Source organism: Prionailurus viverrinus, chromosome E1, assembly GCF_022837055.1.
Source record: "Prionailurus viverrinus isolate Anna chromosome E1, UM_Priviv_1.0, whole genome shotgun sequence".
Lineage (NCBI taxonomy): Eukaryota > Metazoa > Chordata > Mammalia > Carnivora > Felidae > Prionailurus > Prionailurus viverrinus.
The window spans coordinates 48638215-48663753 of NC_062574.1; the positions used below are offsets into that span (position 1 = coordinate 48638215).

General features: G+C 54.2%; 1 long non-coding RNA gene across 2 annotated transcripts; it reads right to left on the reverse strand.

The window, feature by feature from the left end:
- Positions 1-3560: 3560 nt before the first annotated feature.
- On the reverse strand, positions 3561-20701 carry LOC125152036 (uncharacterized). 2 transcript variants are annotated; one of them, XR_007147028.1, is made up of 6 exons: positions 20164-20701; positions 19663-19797; positions 19470-19588; positions 4973-5098; positions 4127-4356; positions 3561-3619 (listed from the first exon to the last, which is right to left on the reverse strand). It is a non-coding gene; the product is annotated as an uncharacterized LOC125152036 (long non-coding RNA). The 2 variants fall into 2 exon arrangements; XR_007147029.1 differs by lacking the exons at positions 3561-3619; positions 4127-4356; positions 4973-5098 and adding an exon at positions 18025-18197.
- Between the last annotated feature and the right edge of the window lie 4838 nt (positions 20702-25539).

Genomic DNA, 25539 nt, shown 5'->3' on the forward strand with positions numbered 1-25539 from the left:
GGAGGCCAGTCCCCAAGCTGATCTCAGTTAGGAATTTTGTATTTTGCAGGGAAGTTTGGATTCTTTTACAGGGGAGGTTGGATTATTGTTAGAGTAAATACAAAAAGAGTCCCAGCTAAAGGTCATCTGGGTGGGTAGGTTTCCTAGGAAATTCCTTGCAAATTATATCAGGGAGGCCAATCTTCCCAGAAGGAGGCTATGAATTTTATCATCTGTCAAAAATCAGAGCCGGATTAAAGTGGTAGGAACAGATTTTTTTCAAAAAAAGGCTCCGTCCCAAGCCAGGTTTAGACTAATTTGGGGGGGGTAAGATTTTATTTTTAAGTAATCTCTACCCCCGAGTGAGGCTCAAACTCACGACCCCAAGATCAAGAGTTGCGTGCTCCGACTGAGCCCGCCAGGCGCCCCTAGACCAATCTTCATACCCTCTTTTTGACCTAGACCTCGCCTCTGACTTGCTCAGGAATGCATCTTGCTGCATTTCGGTTCTAAGAACATGAACGAAAAGTGTTGCCCGGGTCAGCACTTTCCAAACAACCTGTGCACAACCACCGTCCCCCACCAGGGGTCTGTCAAATGCAGATTCTGGCACAGCAGGGCTGCGGTGGGGCCTGGAACTCTGCATTTCTCATGAGCTCCCGAGGGATGCTTGTCTGGGGGGCCACCCTTGGAGGAGTGACGGAGGGCATTTTTGGTTGCTAGGTACGTCTCCCATTGATGATAGGCTTGGGTGTGGGTTTCATTTGTGTGGCACATACCCAGTCGTAGCTACCAGCAGTATCTACACACACACACACACACACACACACACACACACACACACACGAGCCAGTTTCCTATATTAGGGAAGGCCTTACCTGTGCAGCATGGAGTGGTAATCTCTTACAGTCTGTGCACCTGGGCCTAGAATCTGACCCTGAACTCCCTCCTTATATACGCTGGGTTCTGTGAGGCCTCTTCTACAGCTAGCTACAGCAAGAGGCAATGATAAACATCTCCTTACCGTTTGCCTCATCAAACCAAGGTCACATGAAATATAATAAAAAAAAAAAAAAAAACAAACCACAAAAAACCTCCCCGCTGTCAAAAATCAGCGCCTGGGTTAAAGTGGTAAAAACAGGTTTTATCCAGAACGATTGCAATAAAGGAAAAGAGACATCAGTATAGAACGGGGTTCAATGCCAAATGTAGCGGGGACAGGTGGGGATTTACGGTGAGGGAGCAGGAGGAGGGCAGCGGGTGGAGAATCGCTACGAGGACAATACATCACGGGGCAGGGGGCTTCTGGACCCAGCAGGATTCTCAGCAGGATTCTGGCCGGAGGCAGGCCAGGGGGTCAGGCGTCACCCAGGGGCCGGTGGAGGCTGGTAGGTTGCAAGTAATTTGCAAATGTTCCCTCCTCAAACTTCTTGTCTCCTGTGGGGGGAGGAGGCTCAGCAAGGACAGGTGACTGCTGGGGTCAGAGGCCAGTGTCCACTTGCTCATTCACAAATGTGGGTGACACACGCAGAGACCGTGCTAGGTCCCGGGGATACAGGGGGAACAAGCGTCACCATGGCTGGGGAAAGGTCCCTGGTCTGCTCTTGGGTGCGGCTGGGGCTCCCGCTTGGCTTGGAGGAGAGGGAAGTCCTCCCTGCTGGTGTCTGCACGGAAAGCTGAATCACAGGAAGCCATGGGCCAGGAACGAAGAGGGAAGGGCATTCCAGGTGGCAGGAACAGCATGTGCAAAGGCCGCACAACAGGCCACCACTAGCGGGGCGGCCCCGGGACCTGAACCCTGTGCTTCCCGCCCCCAAAGTGCATGGTCTCCCCACCAAGGCCTCTGCTGTTGCGCTGCCCCGTGTCAAAAAACAAATCCCGACTTAGGAAACAGAGACTGTCTTGTTAAGGATGATTGTGGGGGTGATTCTCTCCCACCAGGGAGAATCCTCTGGCCAGGGATCTGCCACGGAAGAGTTCAGCAAAAAGGACACTGCCTTTGCGGGAGGAGTGGGGTGGGGGAGGGGGGGCAGGGGTGGGGGAGGGATGAGGTCACCCCGTGAGCAGGGGTGGAAGAAGTTTCCTTCTGCCCTTTACTGGTCTTTGGCCGGGCTGATAATTAAATTGACACGAGGTAGATTACCAGGAGAAAAACAAAAGTTTAGGGGCGCCTGGGTGGCGCAGTCGGTTAAGCATCCGACTTCGGCTCAGGTCATGATCTCACGGTCCGTGAGTTCGAGCCCCGCGTCAGGCTCTGTGCTGACGGCTCGGAGCCCGGAACCTGCCTCGGATTCTGTGTCTCCCTCTCTCCCTGCCCCTCCCCTGTTCATGCTCTGTCTCTCTCTGTCTCAAAAATAAATATGCGTTAAAAAAAAATAAAAAAAAAAAAAAGAAAAACAAAAGTTTAATCAAATGCATACCTCCTGAGAACATGGCAGAAAAAAACGGAGTCACTCCCCCCAATGGCCAAAGCCATCACCTTAAATACCACCTCCGGCTAAAGACCTAGGAGATGTCGGGGTGAGGGATCAGTTGTGGGAGGGGGCCAGGAAAAGCACCACCAACAAGGCGAGGGTGTGGTGTGCATATTAAGTCCACACCACCTCCACTGATGAGTTTCTAGAGATCTCCGGAGACCCCCGCATCCGTGGAGATTTCTCTTAGAATGAAATGTCTCTCTCTTACCAAAGGGTACGTCTCCCCTACGTTCAGAGCTTTTGTGCCTGCATTTCTTAAAAATAACCAATTTAAGATAATATGCCAAAGAGGCATATCGAGGGGGTCTGTTCTCCCCTTCAGTCAACACGTTCTCGGAGCAGAGGCTGGGCCCACGGGACCCGTGCCTGCGGACTGGAGTTTCCTTCCGGTGGAAATGCTTAAAGTTGTGGCTCAGGCAGCAAACACAGCCTGATGCTTTCCCGAGCGCCCCACGCCCCTCGGTCGGCTCTCGGTAAGGGCAGGAGGTAGATGCAGAGCCCAGCAGACTCCAGGTCAGCAGCTTGTTCAAGGCCTCCCACCTGGTTCTGGGAGCAAACCCCCAAGATTTGACCTTTGTATACAAGTTTGCGGAGTCCGTCACAGTGTGCTAGAAATTTAACGTATGTAGACGGGCCTGGTCCACAACCTGTTCCTGGCAGCGATCGGGCCGGGCCGTGATGCCTTGGAAAGTCCTTTCCCAGCTAAGGAACTACGTGCATAGCATCAGTGACTTGTCCTCCTTCCTACCAGGAAATGATTGGATGTGTCTAATCCAGTGCTGACACCAGAACTGTCACGTTTAGGAACTCTGCTTCCCACGGGAAAGCACGGGCCCGGCGTGGAAGCCTAACAAGTAGTTCTGGCATTTCTGGCAGGTCGGGCACACCGCTGTCGAGGTCTGGGGACCTCGGGAAAAGAGGGGCGGCCCCACGCCCAGCCGGTGTTGGTGGCCCTTGTTCCCTGGTCTCTGAGAACACGGGGATTTAAAAGCAGTTGGGAAGGGCACCTGGGTGGCTCCGTCGGTGAAGCGTCCGACTTCGGCTCAGGTCATGATCTCGCGGTCCGGGAGTTCGAGCCCCGCGTCGGGCTCTGGGCTGACGGCTCAGATTCTGTGTCTCCTTCTCTCTCCACTCTTCTCCCGCTCATGCTGTCTTACTGTCTCCTTCAAAATTAAATAAACATTAAAAAGAAAAATGTTTTGAAGGATCTGAAGCCCTGTAAAAATAAGGCATTGTTGAAAAGTAAAGGAACAACAACAAAAAAAATTAATTAAAAAAAAAAAAAAAAAAAAGGAAAGGAAAGCAAAGGAACAAGGGAAGAGCCTCCGCCACCCCTACTCCCTATATTCCCAGCCTCTCTTTCTCTGCCCTGCTAATCTGTTTGTGGCTGAATCAGTCTCAGGCGGCTCCCAACTCAGGAATGTCTTCCCTGGGCCCAGAGAGCCTAATCTTCGAGATGTGAGGAGGCTAATGCCCTCTGTGTCCTGGGAGGGGACGGCCAGACTCCACCGGCCCCACATTAATCGCAAGCCTACGTGAGGACTGAACGCAAAGAGCACGTTTTCTCTCTGTGTTTGCGGTCCCTTCAGTGGGTGGCCTGGGGGCGGTCCTCACGTTGTGGTTTAACGCTTATTATGCGGTTTAACGCTTAGAGCACTGTTCTCTTTTACCTGGGTGGAGAGGTCTGTTATCCAGGGCTCTTGGACCAAACTTCAGTCAGGCGCCTGGACCTTCTCGTCGGCCCATCCATGCACTTCCTCGTCAAATGCAGCGTTAGCAAGAGTCGAACCCCATCTCTCTCCCCGGCGGCACGTCCCCGCCGTCCCATCTCCATCTCGAAGGTCCTGAATAGAGTCGACCTCACCGTCCTCAACAGGTGTCACTGCACGCGTTTTCCTTACTGCAGGTGAAACGGACAAAGACAGTTGAGCAAGAGAAAGGCCGGTTTGTATTCATGCTGCTAGCGGGAGTTTGCAGAAAAAGGTCTCTGGAGGCTAGAGGTGAGGGCTCCTGGGGAGAGGAGGGGAGGACACTTGCAGGAAAGCAAGACTTCTAGAAAAGATAATGAGCCTTTTGAATAGGTGACAGGCGTGATGGTTTCGCGACAGTGCCGCTGATGAAGTTTTGGGGTGATGGTGGGGTTCGTGGAGTCCAGAGCCGACAGCCGAGAAAGAATTCTTGAGACGTCTTGGGGGCCAAAAGGCGATTTTGTTAAAGCACGGGCACAGGGGGGCGGGACCCGTGGGCAGGAAGTGCTGCGCTGGGGTTGTGATGGGTGACGGGTTGTATCCCCTCAGGTGGGGAGGGGGGCAGGGACAGCGTACGTCTCTGAGGAATCCTGGACGCAAGGTGTCCGGGACCTTGAGGGGCTAGCTGTTGCTGGGAAAACTCAGTTTATTACCATTTAATAAAACCTCCGTCCCGAGACCCTTCAGATGTGTATCGGGGGCCATGAGCTTGGAGAGGGATTGCCAGCATATATCTTGGGGCCGTCGAGATGAAGGAAGTTGACTTACAGGGTCCCCGAGGTTGGGATCACGTTAAGCCGAGATTCCCTTTTGCCCCCCGCAGAGTGTCACCATCGAGGCAGCCGAGCTCCTAGAGGAAGGTCATTCTGCTGGTTTCCAGGACTCGTCAGCGGGCTGCAGGCGATAAGGGAAGTTAGTTTCTCCTCTGCCTGAGTCTCCCACGGCACCACGGCAAGGACTTTGACCCCATTCTTTATCCTACTTGGTGGGGGGGGGAGTGCTAGCTTATGCTCTGCCCCTCAGCCTGGGAAGGGCACTTGCGACCCTCGGATCCTCTCCGGAGGCTCTGCGTTCGGGCAGATAAAGGGAGCTCGGAAAATCAAACAGCTCCAAAAACCCCTCTCGCTCTGCACCCGTTCACTGGCTTCCTTCTTATCTGACTTTGCTGGGAGTCCAGGACATCCTCCTATACTTCCCTCCTCCCAAGTAAGGGGAACTTGAAATCACTCAGGCCCTTTCCAGAGTCAGGCAAGAAGCAGGCTGGGGCCTCCAGGCCCCGGCATCCCCCCCCCCCCCCCCCCCCCACCTCCCGCCGTGACCTGGCCTCACCCCGCAGCTGACTTCCCTTGAGTCCTGCCCGCACAGCCCACCGGGCCCCACGAGCAGGGCCTGGCGTGTCCGCCTACAAGCCCTCGTTTACCCCCGCGGGGCTGTGATTTGCTGGGAAGGAGTCGCTTCTGTCCTGCAGAAAGCCAGAGGCTCACCGCGCAGCCCCCGTGACCTGAGATTCCGGAGTAGCAATGAAGGGTCTCATTCATTCGGCCGCCCGCGCCGTCCACCCACAGGGGGAGGGCGCGGGCGGAGAACTGCTTTTCCACCCAAGGACCCCTCACCGCCCTGGGCGCCGCGCCTGGCTCACTGCCTTCATCTCGTTCACTGCTCCTCCGGACAGATTTCTGAGGCCCCGTTGTCCCCCACCCTGCAGATGAGGGCGTGGGGGCCGGAGGGACAGCCGCTGCCAGGGCCCCGCAGCCAGCGCGTGTCGGGGTTTGGACACGGGCCGTGCCTGACCCACCCAGCGACAGGCAGTGACAAGAGTCTCGTTCGTCTGCGTCGAAGCTCACAAAACATAAACGAGTCAAAGTAGCGCAAATACAAAATGTCTCGGATGGGTTTCCGGTCTCTCTCGGAGGCAGTTCACGAAGACGTCGAAAGGGGGCGCGGTGAGAGGTGCTTCTCTTGACTTTCTTGCCCGCCACGGCACACGGGCTCATTTGACAGAGGTTCTAGAAGTTCTTTTTTTTTTTTTTTTTCCCCAATGTTTTCTATTTATTTATTTATTTTTTCAACGTTTATTTTTGGGACAGAGAGAGACAGAGCATGAACGGGGGAGGGGCAGAGAGAGAGGGAGACACAGAATCAGAAACAGGCTCCAGGCTCTGAGCCATCAGCCCAGAGCCCGACGCGGGGCTCGAACTCACGGACCGCGAGATCGTGACCTGGCTGAAGTCGGACGCTTAGCCGACTGCGCCCCCCAGGCGCCCCGATTTTTTTATTTATTTTTGAGACAGAGAGAGACAGAGCATGAGCAGGGGAGGGGCAGAGAGAGGGGGAGACACAGAATCCGAAGCAGGCGCCAGGCTCCGAGCTGTCAGCACAGAGCCCGACGTGAGGCCCGAACAACCCACGTACCGTGAGATCATGACCTGAGTCGAAGTCGGATGCTCAACCCACTGAGCCACCCAGGCGCCCCAGGTTCTAGAAGTTCTAAAGGTCCCACACGAGCGGACGGTCGAGTGCTTTTGGAGCTTTCTTGTGCTAGAGCGTCAGCAGCCCCCAAAAGTCCCTGTGACGAAGGGCCTTTGCCGATGGGTACCATTCCGCAGTCTGCGAAGGGGACACTTTGGGGCTGGGATTTGTGTCCTTGTTTTCAGCCCCGCCAGCCTGTCGGGTAAGCACACACCACGTGTTTGGTAGCATCTGATGGTGGTGCCGCCAGGCCCGGCCCGGCTCTTCCGGCACCTTCATCCCGCGTCCCCAGGTGCCGAGTTGACCTGTCATCCCAACCCGAGGCCTGCAGCCTGCGGCCCTGGTGTGTGTCGGGGACAGGCGCAGAGGGTGGCCCGGCCCCGGGGGGGGCTCTCGCTCTTTCCCACGGGACCTGAGGCGGGGCCAGAGGGAGGGGACCCCAGTGTTACAAGTTATCGTGGGCACGCGCGGCATCTCCCACCCCAAATGTGCCTTCATCTCAGGTCCGTGAGAACTGTGGCCGTCCCAAGACAAAAGTCCTGTGACACAGTAGCAAAGCGTGTTTCATCAGGCGTTTTAAGTGCTTCTCTCTGAAGGAGGAATGGCTGAAACTAGGTGTTCAAAGCTGTGCTTTCTATCTGCTTTCGGCAGTGTTTACATTATACGTCTGGGGGCGCCTGGGTGGCTCGGTCGGTTGAGCGTCCGACTTCAGCTCAGGTCACGACCTCGCAGTCCGTGAGTTCGAGCCCCGCGTCGGACCCTGTGCTGACAGCTCGGAGCCTGGAGCCTGCTTCAGATTCTGTTTCTCCCTCTCCCTTTGCACCTCCCCCACTCGCACTTTGTGTCTCTCTCTCTCTCTCTCTCTCAAAAATAAATAAACTTAAAAAAAAAAAAAGCTAACACCCTACTCTGCACATTTTTTGAAAGTGAGGTCATATCTTATCGTCATTTGTCAGCTTGCAAACATTTTCCTTGGAATACGCCGGGCTCCCCTGTGCTTCCGAATCCCGCACTTTTGGGGCAAACACAATAGTTGGGACCAACCACAGGCCAACGGCACTGGTGTCAACCCCGGTCACATTCCCCAGAAGGGAGGCGTGGGCGCGTTTACTTGGTTTGCGTTGAGGAACTTTCTTTGTCTTCCAAAGAATACATGAGAAAAGTTCCTGTCTTGGAACACGAAGCTCTCGGCCGTGACTTGCCAACCGGAGTAATCAGACGCCGGTTGACGGAGCTCAGAGAGGAAATACCCTCTTGGTTGCCAGGTCGCGAGGAGAGGCAGCGGCCTGGACCCTGGGACTGTCAGGAAACAACTGTTTCTGAGGGTGGGGGGTGGACAGTCTCCTTTCCATCAGTTCCGGACGTGGCTGGAACCAAGCGTGAAAACCAGGCCGCGGATCTGTACCCCTGGCCTCTGTGAGCCGGAGAAGCCTGGGGTGTCTCAGATGTTTTATTCTCAACATCAACCGAACACCGGAAGCAGCCCGAGACAGAAAGGGGCAGTCGAGCGAACGAGGCAGGGCACGGCCGCGCGGTGGGAAGGGCTCATGGCATGTCGACGGGCGAGGACGAGGGTCTCCGCATCCTGTAGGGTGCCGTTTACACAGAGTCCCAAATCGGACACAAGTCATTCTGTGGTGGCAGAGGGCAGAAAACTAGTTATTTGGGGAGGACGGGGGACCGGCCAGCAGTGGGGAGGGAGCTTTGGGGACCTGGTCCTGAGACTCACCTTATCAGGGCAGTTAATCCGTGTCTGCGAATGTGAAGACACGCCTAAATTTTGTGCTCTTTGCTGTGTGTGAATTACGGCTCCATGAAAAGGCCAGCCCGCCGTGTACCGACGGTGTGACTTTGTCTGGGAAGGTCACGGACAGGAGCACTAGGCCGTGGTGTCGAAGAATTATAGTGGGCTCACTCCCTCTGGGGAGTGGGTGACCGGGAGTAGGGTGAGGGGTTTCTGGGGGAGGGGAGCTGGTCAAGGAAGAGCTCTTGACCTGGGGCTGTGGTCACACAGGTGTGCCTCTCCCTGATCTCCACCTGTTTGCTGAGGATCTGGGATTTTGTTTGAACGCTGTGCCTCAATAAAAGGTCATTAAAGGGGCGCCTGGGGGGCTCAGTCGGCTGAGCGTCCCAACTTCAGTTCAGGTCATGATCTCGCGGTTTGTGGGTCCGAGCCCCGCGTCGGGCTCTGTGCTGATGGCTCAGAGCCTGGCGCCTGCTTCGGATTCTGTATCTTCCTCTCTTTCTGCCCCTCCCTGGCTCGCGCTCTGTCTCTCTCTTTCTTAAAAATAAATAAACATTAAAAAAAAAAAAAAGATCATTAAAAAATAGCATGTACAGCATGGTCCCTTTTTTTGGTGGAAAATATATATGCAAAGAAGACCTTGGGAGGGGGGGCGTCGTGTTTCTTTCCTGCAGCTGCTGTAACAAATTCCCACAAACTCAGTGGCCTGAAACAACACAAATGTGTTTTCTTTATAGTTCTGGGAGTCTGAAGTGCGGCTCAGGTCTCGCTGAGCTGAAATCAAGGACCCTACAGAAAGACCGTTGTGATTCTGTTGGGCTACCTGGAGAATCCCGGCTGATCTCTCTGTTTTGTTTGTATTTATTTATTTTTTGAAGAGTTTATTACTTTTTATTTAAAACAATTTTTTTAGTGTTGATTTATTTTTGAGAGAGAGAGAGACAGAGCATGAGCAGGGGAGGGGCAGAGAGAGAGGGAGACACAGAATCCGAAACGGGCCCCGGGCTCTGAGCTGTCAGCACAGAGCCCAACTTGGGGCTCCAATTCGGGAATGGCGAGATCACAACCTAGACCAAAATCAGACGCTTGACCGACTGAGCCACCCAGGCGCCCCATTGAAGATTTTACTTTCTTTTTTTTTTTTTTTTTTTTCAATTTTTTTTTCAACATTTATTTATTTTTGGGACAGAGAGAGACAGAGCATGAACGGGGGAGGGGCAGAGAGAGAGGGAGACACAGAATCGGAAACAGGCTCCAGGCTCTGAGCCATCAGCCCAGAGCCCGACGCGGGGCTCGAACTCACGGACCGCGAGATCGTGACCTGGCTGAAGTCGGACGCTTCACCGACTGCGCCACCCAGGCGCCCCGAAGATTTTACTTTCAAGTGATCTCTGCCCCCGACATGGGCCCCGAACTCACAACCCCGAGTTCAAGAGTCATGTGCACTACCCAGTGAGCCGGCCAGGCACCCCAGATCTCCATATTTTAAGGTCAGCTGATTAGCACCCTTAATTCCATCGGCTTCATCGTGTGGCCCCTTATCCCCTGTGTGACCTAACATATCACAGGTTCCAGGCTTCGGGTGTGGACACTGGGAGACATCCTTCTGCCGACCGCGGGCATACCCGAAAAAGTTGAGAAGGCTGGTCTTCCGCCCACGCCCCGCCCCTTTTTTCCCTCGTCTGTATTTTCAGAAGTTTTCCTGGGAACGCATGTACCGCTTTTGCAGTGAGGCAATTTGAATCTCACGCCACTCGCCGAGGCGAGAGCATCCCAGTGTGGTGCTGAGCACCTGATCGCGTGCCTGAGCCTCTGACGTTCAGAGAGATGAACCCAAAGTGCCGAAGCCTTGAGCAGACCGCCACGCATTGTCACCACCCTTGGAGCCTCTCGTGCTCCTGGACAGGCGAGAGCCATCTTCTTAGCCAGAAGAACCGCTCTTCTGCTTAAAACTCCGATCAGGCTTTCAGGTTTAACTTCTGAAACAAAAGGATGCTCCACACGGGAGTTTTTTGCAAACAGGTGAAACAAACACATGACGATACTCCGATGTTCTTTGTTTCCGCAAGGTCGCCCGCTCACCTCCCCCCGTGTCCCAGACGGGGCAGTGCTACCTCTGACCACGGGAGCGTCCGCACGGTTGCTTCCCGGCCAGCCCCACCCCCTACTCTTGGGCACCTTCTGGATCACGGGGCCAAAATGCACCCGAAAATGTAGCTGCGGCCACACAGCAGGTGAAGAACCAGTTAAGAACGGATACCAGCCTGGGGGAATCTGTCTGTCGGCATGTCTTTCCCGGAAACACTGCCGGGCCGAGCGGACCACTGTCTTTGGGACAAACAGCAGTTCAGAAGTGAAGATCTCCGAGGCCTCCGTGCTTCCTGTGAGTGCGATGCAGTTAAACACGAACTATCCCTTCTTATTGTTTCCACATTAGGCCATAGTTGCTCCTGATGTGCTGTAAACACAACCTCTTATCCTAACTCATAGACCTAAAATACTCCCCAGGGTGGGAAGGAGAGGCCACTGTGCTACCCCTGCTTAAGTGAGACCTTTTTATTTATTATTTTATTTTATTTTATTTTATTTTATTTTATTTTATTTTATTTTATTTTATTTTATTTATGATTATTATTTTTAAAAACTTTTAATGTTTATTGATATTTGAGAGAGAGAGAGACAGAGACAGAGACAGTGCATGAACAGGGGAGGGGCAGAGAGAGATGGAGACAGAATCCAAAGCAGGCTCCAGGCTCTGAGCCGTCAGCACAGTGCCTGATGCAGGGCTCGAACTCATGAACAGTGAGATAATGACCTGAGCCGAAGTCAGATGTTCAACCGACTGAGCCACCCAGGTGCCCTTAATTTTATTTTGGAGAGAGAGGGTACAGGTGAGGGAGGGGCAGAGAGAGAAAATCCCACAAGGGTCAGAGAGAGAGAAAGAGAGAGAGAGAAGCAGGGCTCACCCAAAGCAAAGTGGGGCTCAGACTCACCAACGATAAGATCGTGACCTGAGCCAAGGTCAGATGCTTAACCGACTGAGCCACCCAGGTGCCCTAAGTGAGACCTTTCTAACAATACCGTGTGGACCCCCTGGAGATCTGTGATAAATGCCATTAGCGTAGAGGTCCTAGGAGCCTCTCCTTTCCCTCCACCCCACCTCCTGATTCAGGAGTCAGGCACAAACGTCAAACCATTAAGTCCCCGCGGGCTCGCATTTTCTGGAGGCCCACCGCCATGAACTGCTGGAGCAAAGGGCCCCTCTTTGATCTGAAAGGGTCCTACTTTCAGATCTGTTTTCTTGTTTTGCCTTGAATCGTTCACTCCAGAAAACTTCCCCCTTCCAGCTCTTTCCTGGGTCTGACGTCCACCGGTTACAGATAGACCGCTGAACGCAAATGTGGGTTTTTCTCCTGGGGACTGTCAGGCAGAGCGTTTCTGTGGTTGTAGCGTCTGCTTAATGCTCCAGGCCCTTGGCCTTTGGCAGCTAAGTTTGGTCCTGGGAGATGTTTTCCAAGTACCTGGGAGTACTTGGCAGAATAAAGCAGGAACACTTACATTTAAGAGCCTCTCTGTCAAGCCCCGTTTTGAAGTCCGTTCATTGTGCCGTAAAGAAAATTAAAAGGAAGAAATGAGAGAGCTTTGACTCGTATGTCTTTGTACACCCTACAAAAATTCACAAGGCTGTAAAGATGCGAACGAGCCCATTTTGGGGTGTTCTCGCTCCTGGAGGGAGTTGGTGTGTCTGTGGAATGGCTAAATCAGGCAGAATCTTTTATTTCTTTAATGTTTTCATTTGTTTTTTAGAATGGGAGAGCACGAACGGGGGAGGGGCAGAGAGAGGGAGACACAGAATCCCAAGCAGGCTCCAGGCTCTGAGCTGTCAGCACAGAGCCCGACGCGGGGCTCGAACTCACGGACTGCGAGATCGTGACCTGAGCTGAAGTCGGACGCTCAACCGACGGAGCCACCCAGGCGCCCCATTCTGAGAGCATTAATGACTGTGTGAGCAAAACCCCCGACCCTGAGTCCAGAGGAAAGAGGAATTAATTCTGACCTTAGCATCTGGGTGTTACACGGAGGAACGGAACCGTGAGGGGTGGAGTGGGATTTCTTAGAGCAGATACTGGGACAAAAGCCCTTCTAGGTGGGAGAGGCTCAACGTTCCAGAAAGGGAGAGAGGCGTGTGCTTCCCGGAACAGCAAGCCCTTGAGCCCCAGCACGATGGACTTGGCTCTTGGGGCAAAGTTGAATTCAAGTCAACTATTCTGGGGACGCCTGGGAGGCTCAGCCTGTTGAGTGTCTGATTCTTGATTTCGGCTCAGGTCATGATCTCAGGGTTCGTGGGATCCAGCCCCACGTCGGGCTCCACACCATCAGCGTGGAGCCTGCTTGGGATTCTCTCTCTCCCTCTCTCTCTCTCTGCCCCTCCCCCTCCAAAATAAATGAACATTAAAAAAAAAAAAAAAAGAAACCCAGTATTTTTATTGCTGTGTTTGTATTGTGTTTACAAGTCTGAGCACTAACACAAACACACAAGGTCAGGATTTTTGACTTGAAATTCAAAGAGGCGCTTTTGCCAGCGACAACGTGTTCGAACAACCGTGGAGGTCCACAGACTTTTCCGCAACCTCTGCCCATTCCTCCAAGAAGCTACCAGGCAAGATACTCGCCCACCGACTGTAGAATTGACCCTTCTTCGTGGACTGTGGATGTGAGTGGGGGCCAGGCCTCGGGCTGGGGGAGATTTTGGACCGTGACTTACAGGCCAACACCCCATGTTTACAAAATTAAACGTTCAGCATCCTTTTGATGCCAAAGGTGTTGCTCTCTGGGTCCGCTGAGCCCCCACGGTCTCCAGCCTCTCTCTCTCCTTTGCAGGAAACGCTAGCGAACTAACCTGTGTGCAGAGGCACTTTCTGGGTGCACGCAGAGATGCAGAGACCCGACCAACGTCTTTGCAAACGACTGGTATTTTTAAAAACTCTAATAAGCTATTCTTGCCGGCTGAATGGATGTTTTGACAGCCTAATGGTGATCGATGTGTTCCACAGCTTCTAGACGGAGCTGATGAATTATAGAGTAACTTCACGGATCAAGCCCTAGAGGAGAATTTGCTCCACGGAGTTGGTCTGTCCCCAGCGATGGCTCAGGAAAACCCATCCCCCTGTTGGCCTTGGCCGTCTCCTGCAGGAAGAAACATTCTCAGGGCTGAGGGATTAGGTGTGCCTTTGTTACCGTGGAGCTGGAGGCAAAAGGTTAAGTTTGGGGGGGCGGTGTCAGATCTTTGAGGCTCCCTGAAGACCCCTGCCCGGCCCTCCCTTGTATTCCCATCTCTCTAGCTGCGGATCTATGTCGATGGCAGAACGGGCCGTGATGGGACCCGGCATGGTCAGAAGACCCTAAAAACAAGAGCTCCTGCGCCAGCCTGGCACCCATGTGCCCTTGAACCTGCGACCGGAAGGCCTGAGACTTGGGGGCCCAGCAGCAAGACTGGCCTTTCATCTTGGGCGGCTGCCGGGTCAGCTGGATGGCAGGAATAGCGTGATTTTCTAATCACACCCAGAAGGCCAACAGGTCCACCTGACTTAGCTTGGTCACCCCAGTGGCTCACGAGCTGGGGGTGTGTGGCTGCTCAGAGCCACGAAGGGTGGGCATCGCAGAGGGCTCTTTGGAAGGGTTTGGAAAAAGTGCTGCTTTCTTCAACCTAACGCCTCTTATCCGGGCAGGCTCTCAAGGGGGTCCGTCTCCACAGAGAGGCCTTGTCTCCCTCTTGTCGACCGCTACAAACCGATGATCTTAAAATGTGTCGTCCAACCAGGTCACTTCTGAGAGCGACAGGAGGGCATTGTGAATAATTACTCTGAGTCTACAGGCATACCCGGAGACTGCCTTGGGCCAACCGGGACACCTGTCACCCTAACTAGAAAGGACAAAGAAGGGAGGGAATGTGAATGAGGCCCCTTTGTCTCCACCCGTGTCAGACTGTCCTTTGAGCCCTACACTTTCCAAGTGGCAACGGACGCTTTTCTCTTCTGTAACGCACACTCGGGCGCCACTGAGTCCAAAGGTAACAAAGGACAGAGTATTTCCAGCTGCCGGTCCAGGAATGGCATTTAACCCAGGGAGAGCCGTGGCCAGAGAAGGTCATCTTTCCTGAGTCAAGGTTACATTTCCGCAGCATGGGAGCCTCTGTCACGTAACTGTTCTCACACGCGTGCGGGTAGGACACAGACCCGCTGGCGTCTCTGGTAACATCAGCATCACCTCTGTAAGCGCGTTCCTGTCTTTGTACGCAGGGAGCGCAGGCTTTGGCTGGCAAGGTGATCCCAGGGGGTCCGGAACAGGAAAGAAGTAACTAGCACCTTCCAGTAGCCTCGCCACCCTCTTCGACGGGATGGAGGCAGCGGCTGGCTTGGCTGGCTTCCCGAGCAGGGTCCCAAGAGCTAGATTAACAGCCAGGAAAATGGGCCTCCGCGAGCAGCGATGGGGGAAGGAAAGTAAGTCTTCAGCAGATCACTTGGCCACCCACCCTCCTTAGGGGTTGCGGGTCATTTCCAGGCCCCCAGCCACGCAAGAAACACCTGAGTCTCTCCGGAGTTGAGACACCGAGGCTCAAATCACCGCAGTCGCTGGAGGAAAGGCTCACAAACGGCCCGTACCCGGTGGGAGAGGAGACCGGGTTGTCGTGAAGGCGTCCAGCTCTCTGGCAGGACAGGAAGCAGGGTTTCTTTTAGCGCCTGCAGAACGGGGGGGGGGGTGTATGTGACGAACGTCACTTAGGCTGAGTGAGTGCAAAATAGCACGTCCGAGGGTACGTAATGAGTAATATCTTCATCCCTGAGGAGAGGGCCAGTCTGGCCGAGAGATCGTCCGCCGGAGATAAAAGTGGACAAGCACAGGGAGGAAGAATGTCCCCGGCGAGGTCTGAAAATTAAACCGACAACGACGTTCGCGGAGAAAAACACCCAACGGTTACGGAGTAGAGGTTGTTTGTGACACCGGGAGTTGTCACGAGGAAATGAACACGTGAGGAAACGGTTAAACCTGAGTATTTTTGTGCCGGGTTTGAGGCCGAGTGGAGGGTCGTGGAGGAATGTGACAGGTCAAAAATTAGAGGTAAGGGTGGTGAGCGGGGGCACGCTCGGAAGGGCCGTTTGTTGGGATTCTTCCTGGCGTCCCCCTGGCGTCAGAGATGCCCCCTTTGCCCTGGGCAGAGGGAGGGCACCTCTCACATCAGGATTTTTTTTTTTAAATGTTTATTTCTGAGAAAGAGAGAGAGAGAGACAGAGCACGAACAGGGGAGGCGTAGAGAGAGAGGGAGACACAGAATCTGAAGCAGGCTCCAGGCTCTGAGCTGTCAGCACAGAGCCTGTTGCGAGGCTCGAACCCAAGAACCGTGAGATCATGACCTGAGCTGAAGTCGGACGCTTAACCGACTGAGCCACTCAGGTGCCCCAGGATCGATTTCTTCCTTCCTTCCTTCCGTCTTTCTTTTCTTTCTTTTCTCTCTCTCTCTCTTCCTTCCTTCCTCCTCCCTCCCTCTTTCTTCCTTCCCTTCTTTTCCCTTCCCCTTCCTTCCTTCCTTCCTTCCTTTCTTTCTTTCTTTCTTTCTTTCTCTCCCTCTCTTCCTTCCTTCTTCCCTCCCTCCTTCCCTTCTTCCTTCCTCTCTCTCTCTCCCTTTATTTCTTTCCTTCCTTCTTTCCTCCCTCCCTCCCTGCCTTCTTTCTTCCTTCCTCCCTCCCTCCCTCCCTCTCTCTCTCTCTTTCTCTCTCTCTCTCTCCCTCTCTCTCTCTCTCTCTCTCTCCCCCCACCCCCCCTCTCTCTCTTTCTTTTCTTTCCTTTCTAGGCTTCACGCCCAGCATGGAGCCCAACGTAGGGCCTGAACTCACGACCTTGAGATCAACACCTGAGCTGAGATCAAGAGTCAGACGCTCAACCAGCTGAGCCCCCCAGGTGCCTCTCATGTCAGGATTTTATGACCTATGTCAGGGAAAAGTGGAGGGAGGTCGGCCTGAACTTCCTGCTTCTGTTGTCTTCTCAAATTCCTTTAGCTTGCAATATTTAACGTGCCAAGATGCCAAATTTGGGGGTACCATGTCCTGAACCCCACCCAAGCATGTTCTTAAAAGTACAAAATGTGCAGGACCCATCAACCATGTACCCCAGGAATGGCCTGTTCGGGCTCCTGGCCTCGCCTCTCGCGTCTGAGCTCAGCTGGGGTCACACCGGAGCCTGTCACCGAGTCACCTCCGATGGACGGGGAAGCAGGTGCGTGACTCCCAAGCATGTGTCCTTGATCTTCTCCCCACCACAGTCTGAGGCTGCCCCAGAGGTTTTGTACCTCTCTCTACACGTGGATTGTGCTCAGATTTCCAGATTGCAGGTGTCCCCTTTCCAAAGCGGAAACGTAAGACCCGCTGGCGCTCAGATGTGCGATTTAGATTCAACTAATCGCATGCTCTGCGGGAGACTTGACTCAGCACTCACGCCGCAGGCAGGGGTAGGGGACAGGGCACGGTGTTGGGGGCATCTACTGTGGCAGAGCGAGCCCGGTTCTGGAGACGGGAGCCAAGGTAGCAACATCCTGACTTGGCAGCTTCCCGATCCTGGTGCGGCCCCGTCGGTGAGCCGGTTCTCCGGTTGTTCCTGGAAGCCTGCCCGGTGGCGGCATCTCTAACCCCGTGAGCTCCCTGCCCCCCCACCCCCCTTCAGAAACCTCTTTGGCTTGAACCAGCCGCAACGGACTCCGTTGTCCGCGACTAAGAACCCCCCGGTGGACACAGATAGAGCGAGGACAGCAGAGAGCAGGGAAAAGGGGGTTCAGGATACGGCAGAAAAGTCTAGAAAAAGGTACGGGAAACTGACAAGGATTTTGAACAATGGCCCCGCCGCGTGCGTTCGCTCCAACCCTTACAACAGCTCTAGGCGTGATTCTCCCCGTGTTACAGACGAGCAACTCGTCCCAGAACGGTGAAGGGTCCTGCCCAAGGCCACACCGCCTGCCACTGTGACCCGGGAATGGGAGCCCGGATCCTTGCGCGCTAAGCCCGGGATCTCTCCACCTTATCACTCCGCCCAGGCCAGCCCCGCTCACAGAGGGGAGTAGGGGCGCCCCCTCCCGTTGCGTCTCCCTTCTCTGACCCCGATCTTGAAAGTGCAGTTTAGGGGCGCCTGGGTGGCTCGGTCGGTTAAGCGTCCGACTTCAGCCAGGTCACGATCCCGCGGTCCGTGAGTTCGAGCCCCGCATCGGGCTCTGTGCTGACGGCTCAGAGCCTGGAGCCTGTTTCCGATTCTGTGTCTCCCTCTCTCTCTGCCCCTCCCCCGTTCATGCTCTGTCTCTCTCTGTCCCAAAAATAAATAAAAAACGTTGAAAAAAAATTAAAAAAATAAATAAACATTAAAAAAAATTAAAAAAAAAAAAAGCGCAGTTTACCCGCGGGCTCAACAGACCATGTGGGTCTTCATGAGTCGGGCAGGCAGCTCAGGCCTCGGAAAACACCGCAAAGGGTCCCCCACCGAGAGGGAGGGGTCACGGCAGCTCGGTGCTGTCTCTGCATTCGGCCACCCCTCCGTTGGAATTTTTTATCCAGGCAGCGAGCGTCGCCCTTAGGCAACGACGCGTCGAAATGGCACCACCAAAGGGCGACGGAAGTCACCAAAACCTACGTTGTGGTTATGACGGCCTGGTGGCGTTGCAGGTGATTTTTCTTTTCTTCTGTATGTGCGTCCGCCTTTAAACACGTTTCTAAGTTGAGCCTGCGCTCGGGTGGCTTTTCGCTACGAGGAACGGAACACGTGGCGTGAAACTGGGCCCCCGGTGAGGACGCCGATGGGTTCACGGGACTGGATGTCTGGCAGAAGGAGGGCCCCACGCGTGGCAAGGACACGTCACCAGAGACTCCCTCTGCTGCTTCCACCTCCTCCCGGAGGCCCCAGCATCCTCCCCACCACACGTGGCTCCTCTTATGCACACGGCCCAACGGTAACAGCCTCAGGGACCCGAGCGGGCACAACAGGGCCAGACACAGACATAGGGGACTTCTGTTTCCGTGTCTCCCTTTTCAGAGTGCGGGAACCCTTCCGGCACCCCCTGGCAGACTTCCCTGCAGGTCTCATTGGTCACAACTGGGTGACACGCTCACTCCCAAATCTGTCCGTGGGAGGGGCGCCCGGGGGACTCAGTCGGTTGAGCCTCCGACTTCGGCTCAGGTCACGCTCCCGCGGTTCACAAGTTCGAGCCCCGCGACGGGCTCTGTGCCGATGGCTCGGAGCCTGGAGCCTGCATCGGATTCTGCATCTCCCTCTCTCTCTGCCCCTCCCCCACTCTCACTTTGTCTCTCAAAAAAAAATAAATACATGTAAAAATAAAATTAAAAAAAAAAATCTGTCTGTGGGAGAAGGGATGCCTTAGACGCACCTGGTCTACCTGCCCGGAGGTGGCCCTGGGGCCCCGTAACGTGGACGGGGCAAATGCCTGAACAAAGTCGGGGCGTTGAGGACTGAAGCCGTGGGATGGGTGCCTTGTAGACAGTCTACTATGGCAGATGTTATTTTATAACTTAAACAATGACAGGGGCACCTGGGTGGCTCGGTCGGTGAAGCGTCCGACTCTAGACATCGGCTCGGGTCAGGGCCCCGCTGCGTCGGGCTCTGCTCTGGGCGTGGAGCCTGCTTAAGACCCTCTCTCCCTTTCGGGGCGCCTGGGTGCGCAGTCGGTTAAGCGTCCGACTTCAGCCAGGTCACGATCTCGCGGTCCGTGAGTTCGAGCCCCGCGTCGGGCTCTGGGCTGATGGCTCAGAGCCTGGAGCCTGTTTCCGATTCTGTGTCTCCCTCTCTCTCTGCCCCTCCCCCGTTCATGCTCTGTCTCTCTCTGTCTCAAAAATAAATTAAAAAAACGTTAAAAAAAAAAATTAAAAAAAAAAAAAAAAGACCCTCTCTCCCTTTCTCTCTCTCTCTCTCTCCCCTGCTCACACACGCACGGGTGCGCTCCCTAAAATGAAACATAATAAAATAAATAACTGTGCTAATTTTTTAAAAGCTTAAAATTACCGTCGTGTGGTCGGCCCCGCCGTGGAGGGCTTTGGCGGAAGTGTGTTGCTGGGTCCGCTCGCGTGCCGCTCTTGATCTTGGGGTTGTGAGTTCGAGCCCCACGCCGGGGGCAGAGATTACTACCAAAAAAAAAAAAAAAAGTAAAGAAAGGGAAAGAAAATTCTTCCTATTATTCTCGCCGAGTGCAGGGTACCTTTAACTCCGCTGAGCCTGCTGAAACTTGAACTTCCTCCCTGGCTGGCAAAGCTGTGGAGCGTTTCTTCCCTCCATTATGTCATGTGCTCGGCACTCAGGAGCGCCGCGATTCTAGATCTCCGAACCACAGACGCTTGGAAGAATAAATGGAACATTAAAAAGTCGTGCAGGTTATTGCCACTTGTTAGTTAAAGGATTTGTAAGTCGGGACAGTTCAGACTGCTACTCAGGGCCCATATGGAAATGGCTTAAGGCCAGAGACGTTCTTGGCTCAGCCGCGCTGAGCAGAACGTCTGAGGACGCACGGGGGAGGATCAGAGAGAGGGAGACACAGAATCTGAAACAGGCTCCAGGCTCCGAGCTGTCAGCACAGGGCCCCACGCGGGACTCGAACTCACGGACCGCGAGATCGTGACCTGAACCGAAGTCGGCCGCTCAACCGACTGAGCCACCCAGGCGCCCCTCTCTGCAGGGTTTAAACAACCAGGCCTCCCCGTACCTTGGTTTCCTGGAGTGTGGGATGAACTCAGGTCGTCAGCACCGGAGAAAGACTCTCTGAGCCGCTAAGAAGCCGGTCCCCAGAGAAGTCCTTCACGTCCCTGCCTGTGATGCCAGCTCTTCTCCAGGTGCACGTCCTGAACCTTTCAACAAGGCCAGCCCGGACACAGAGGTCAGCCTTGGTCACCAAGGACAGAGATGTCTTTGTCCTCTGGCTTTGGGTGCTTCCTGAGCCTGCTGGTGGTAAAAAGTCTCCTTTCCCTGGTGTGTGAAGTTCAAAGGTGTACCTCTTGTCCCCGGGGGGTGTGGAGGAAGGTCGCCTTAGCACTTCAGAGCGGAGTGAGCTCTCCGAACGTGGAGGGTGACCGGTGACCGGGGCTGCCGTGCCCAGCTCAGCAAGGTGACCGCCTCTGCCTGCATTTCCCCGACACCTTCAAGTCCTATCTAGCTTATAATTATCGAAGGCGCTTTACCAAGAAAGCGGGCAGGTCTGGGTCTGCAGCCATTCAGGCGAAGACTGGTCTTTTGATCAGCACTCTGTGTTTGTTATTTTTGGGTTTGGGGGGAAATTTCAGATGGAGAAGGGCTTATCTAAATAAACAGAGGATGGTTCTAGCAACCAACCAGAGGCGTAGGCAGGGTCATAATAATCTCTGGTTACAGAACGTTCCGGAGGCAGAGCTGTAAGATGTCTGGCCGTGGGAAGCCTTTGCATACAGCCTCGCCGTTTACAAAGGGTTTTCGCACACGTTTTCTTATCTAAGCTTGAAAACCCTGTGAGAAACGTTTTCTGACACCAAATCCCATCAACATCCAATTAAAAAAAAAAATTTCTTGCCCCCCCCTCTGGAAGAGCAAGGCCTCCGAAGCCGCTCTGGGCTACAGCCATGGTTCCATCAGGCGCTGCCATGGTAGGAAGGGCTGAGAGATGGGATTTTCAGCGAGGTGTGGAATGAGCAGATGCGTGGTTCTCAGCGGGAGGCCACAGAACATTCTGGAGGCAGAGCTGTCGGACGGACGGCTGGCTGTGGGCGGCGCCCCAAATAAGGAATTGAGCGGAAATACTCCCCCCCCCACCATGTTCAAAAGCCTTTGGGGTGACGGGAGATTTTGGGGTCTGAGGCAGGCCCTCTTTTATCTGTTTCACAGAGAAAGCGGGCGACCTCTGGGCCACAGACTGAAAGTGCTGCCGTCCACAGTTAGCCTTGGGACAGATGCTTCATTGATCAGATTTAGAGGGCTCAAGCTGCTTCTTTTTTTTTTTTTATGTCTATTTATTTTTGAGAGAGAGAGAGAGAGAGACAGAGTGTGAGCAGGGGAGGGGAAGAGAGAGAGGGAGACACAGAATCCGAAGCAGGCTCCAGGCTTCAGGCTCCGAGCTGTCGGCACAGAGCCCGACGCGGGGCTCGAACCCATGAACCGCGCGATCGCGACCTGAGCTGAAGTGTGACGCTCAACTGACCGAGCCACCCAGGCGCCCCGAGGGATCGGCTTCTCATTCCTCGCTCAGGGTCCCCTTGTTGTGTGACCTTTGGTCGGTCCCTTGTTAGCACTCCGTGGGTCCTGCCGGGCCAACCCCACCCCCAGCTTGTGTCACCAGCAGAGCAGCCTGGGGACCCACTGCTGGCTTGCTAACCTAAGTCCCCCTCTAGCCTACAAGGAAAGTGCCACACAGCTGCATGGGGCGGAGAAGCCAGGACTATATTTTGCGAAACAAACAAACAAACAAACCAAAAAGAAGTATGATTGGGTTGGCTATTTTTATTTCTCTGAGCCGGAAGCTGAAAGGCCTCAGGCCATCCTTTGTTGTCCTAAATCTCACTGGAGGAGTGCTGTGCTTCTCAGGGCACACGCAACAATTTGCCTCCTAAGCCAGGCTGCTTCCCTAGGCTCTAGATGTCCTAGCCTGGTGACACAGAGGACAGACCAGGGTGGGGAGACCACCGCCCTCAAGGATGCTTCAGCTCAGTCCATGGGATGGAGAGATGTGTTTAATGCACTCAGAATAAAGGCTAGGGGGTGGGGGGTGGGGGGGTGTGTGCCTGGGTGGCTCATTCGGTTGGTCGGCCGACCTTGGCTCTCAGGTCATGATCTCACGGTTCATGGGTTCGAGCCCTGCATCGGGCTCTGCTGAAGACGGCTTGCCTTCCACGAAGTGCCAAGCACATAAGCATCTAGAGAAAGAGCAGGTGACAAGAAAGGCTTCGGGGAGGGCTGTGGAACTCAGCAGCTACATCTTCGCCGTTTCCACGTCTGTCCTGTGCCGTAGGCTGAGCACCTGGAGGGAAAATCTGCTTTTATATAGTGTATCTTCCCACACTCCCGCGCTCGATATGGTGTCTGAATAAATTAAGGAGCCGAATAAGTGTTTGCCTAGTTAACAAAGGCACGGATCAGGGAACAGACAGCGGGGGGATGGAAATAAAATCATTCTGGACAGAGGAAAGCTGGGGAGCAGATTTATGGAAGACCTCGGATGGCAGGCTTTGATGCTTACATTGATTTCTGTCGTCAGTGCAGGTGTCGAGTGAAGGGGTGAGTTTGCGTTGGTGGTTTCGAGAGAGAATATTCTGCCGGCAGCCTTAAGGGTGCCCTGGAAGAGGGAAGACTTCGGCGGCCAAACCAATTAAGAAGGCGGGAGCTCTGCCCTCTCCGGATTGAAGGGAAATGTTTCAGAGATGGGTAAGGTCGGATGGTAACTTTTGCAAATCTGGCTTCCTGGCCTCAAGTTTTCCCAGGTTGGAAATGAGGCAATGGTATTCGCTCAAGGCCACTGGCTGACCGCCAGAGCGCAATTAGGAAGTTGTGCCTGTGGGGGAATCTACCTCCCCCAACCCCCAGACTTCTCCAGGCTGGAAACTTCGCCAGATGGCCCGTGTCAGGAGAATCTGTCATGTTTTGCAAGGCTGTCTTTTGCCACCAAAGGAGAAAGTAATCTCTTCCAGACGTGGAAGAGGGCTGACATGTCCCTGTGACTGACCAATGTGTAAAGGACCAACGCGGGGGCGGGGGGGAGGGCCACCGGACTATAAGTGCCATTGGGCCTGTCACACAGCCTGGATACTTAATTGACCCTGACTCTCAGTCACATTCAAAGGGATCATTCAGACCTTATTTCCCGTTTCTTTGGCTGCTGTGGGGAAGAGGTTGGGCTCCAGAGGCTGGAATTTGAGCCGAGACTGTCACCTGGCTCCCCGCGTCTCCCCTGAATGACCGTCCCCTTAAAACATATCCCCAAACCTCTCGGTGTCACCACCTTCCCATGCTTCCCTCGGAATGACTCCTGAAAGGGCACCAAGAGCGATGGAGAAGATGTGGCTGCAGGGACAGTGACAGTGTCCCCAGCTCAGGTTACTTCTATTGGGGAAGACGCTAACAGCCACAGGGTCTGTGCCCAGGCCCAGGTGTGAGCGGCCCAGGGATCCACATCCATCCACGTCCTGACGCATCAGCCACACGGAGGTGGCCACACGGAACAGGAGCTTTAGATTCGGGCTCCTAGTGGACACTCAGCTGAGCAACCCAAAGGAACCAGCGGGTCTCTTTATGGATGCCAGAACTTGGGACTCTTCGGTTTCCGTCCCAGGGTCCCCATCAAGGCTTCCGTCTACCCAACGAGAGGTGACAGCAGGTGAGGAGCTTAGTAGGAAGAAGGCTCATGGAGCTGGGTGCCCACTCCAGGTGTCTCAGAATTCTCTCGTAGTACAACTTGCGAGTCTGAGGAAGAGAGCCAGGGGTGCTGCGGCAGATGAGCGGGGCCACGTCACGTCACCTCCACCGGTGCTCCGCCGTCCCACCGGCCGTCCTGCCCTTTGCCTTGTCACGCACGCACTACTGTGCACGCACACGCGTTACATCCACAAAGCGCCATCGAGGAGGGGTGTTAGATCCTCACCTTCGCTCTCCTCCTCCTTGCTGGCTGGGGGGTGCAGGAAACATTGAGATAAGACAAGGCAGCAAGACAGAAGGACCCCGTGGCCCCGCCGATGAGAGACGAGACCGCCCGCGTCCACACAGCCTGCCTTTCGGGACTCCGGTGTCAACACGACTCGCGGTGTGTCTGGAAGATGCCTGGCCGGGGAAGAGAAGACCGTAAACCAACGAACGGCTTCACCGTTTGCTTCGGGAAACTCATGAAAAAATACTGCCTTCTAACGAAAGATGGCTCATCTTGGCAAACAGCTTGTTTGTCGGACGGCCGTGTACTCGTCGAGGCTCAAATCTTCAAGACCCGTTCCTTGCCGTATCCGTCAGGTCCAAACAACTACATCACCGAACGGACCTAGTCCTTCTTGGTCCCGGTGTTGAGACAGCTGCCTCGAACGCTTAAGCCCAGACTCACATCCCCTGAAATGTGCCCCCGACCTCCCCCCCCCCGCTGACCCACCAAGAGTGTCTCCAGGCTGACTCTGGTTAAGGTAGAGCTCTCCCCTGCTGGACTTGACTTAATCACCGTAGCCTTGGGTCATCAGGGTGGCCCTTTGGGGGAATCGGCAATTGATAGTGATGATGAGACACCGTACCAGCCTTGGACGCCATTCACGTGTGAGGGACATAAACTTCTGTTCCGTCATGACACTTTTGCTTGGGGGGTCCGGGTCACCGGCAGCCACACCTGACCCCCGCACTTCTCCGTTTCCCCTTCCACACGGTACTCATCCTTTTTTATATATATTTTTAATGTTTACTTATTTTTGAGAGAGACAGAGACAGAATGTGAGTGGCTTAGGGGCAGACAGAGAGAGGGAGACACAGAATGTGAAGCAGGCTCCAGGCTCCAAGCGGTCAGCCCAGAGCCCGACGCGGGGCTAGAACTCACGAGCTGTGAGATCATGACCTGAGCCGAAGTCGGATGCTCAACGGACTGAGCCACCCAGGCGTCTCTTATGGCTTATTTTATAAATTGTATATATATATATATATATATATATATATATATATATTTTAATGTTTATTTATTTTTGAGACAGAGACAGAGCGTGAACAGGGGAGGGGCAGAGAGAGATGGAGACCCAGGATCCGAAACAGGCTCCAGGCTCTGAGCGGTCAGCACAGAGCCCGATGTGGGGCTCGAACCCATGAATTGTGAGATCATGACCTGAGCCGAAGTCGGCCGCTCAACCAGCTGAGTCACCCAGGCGCCCCCACACTGTACTCTTCTTTATGCTTCACACAGTGTCTGCCACATAATAAGAGGTCCATGTACATGTGCTAAAAAAAAGAGACTGGAGACTGATCTTTTCACGTAACTCTGTGGTATGTCGCTCGGGAGAGTTTCTTGTGCATTTTCGACAATTGCCCAATAAAACTGATTTAAAAACAATCCAACGTAAGCCTCAGTGGTGACAAGCCATCTTTTTCGTGTGTGTGAAAAACG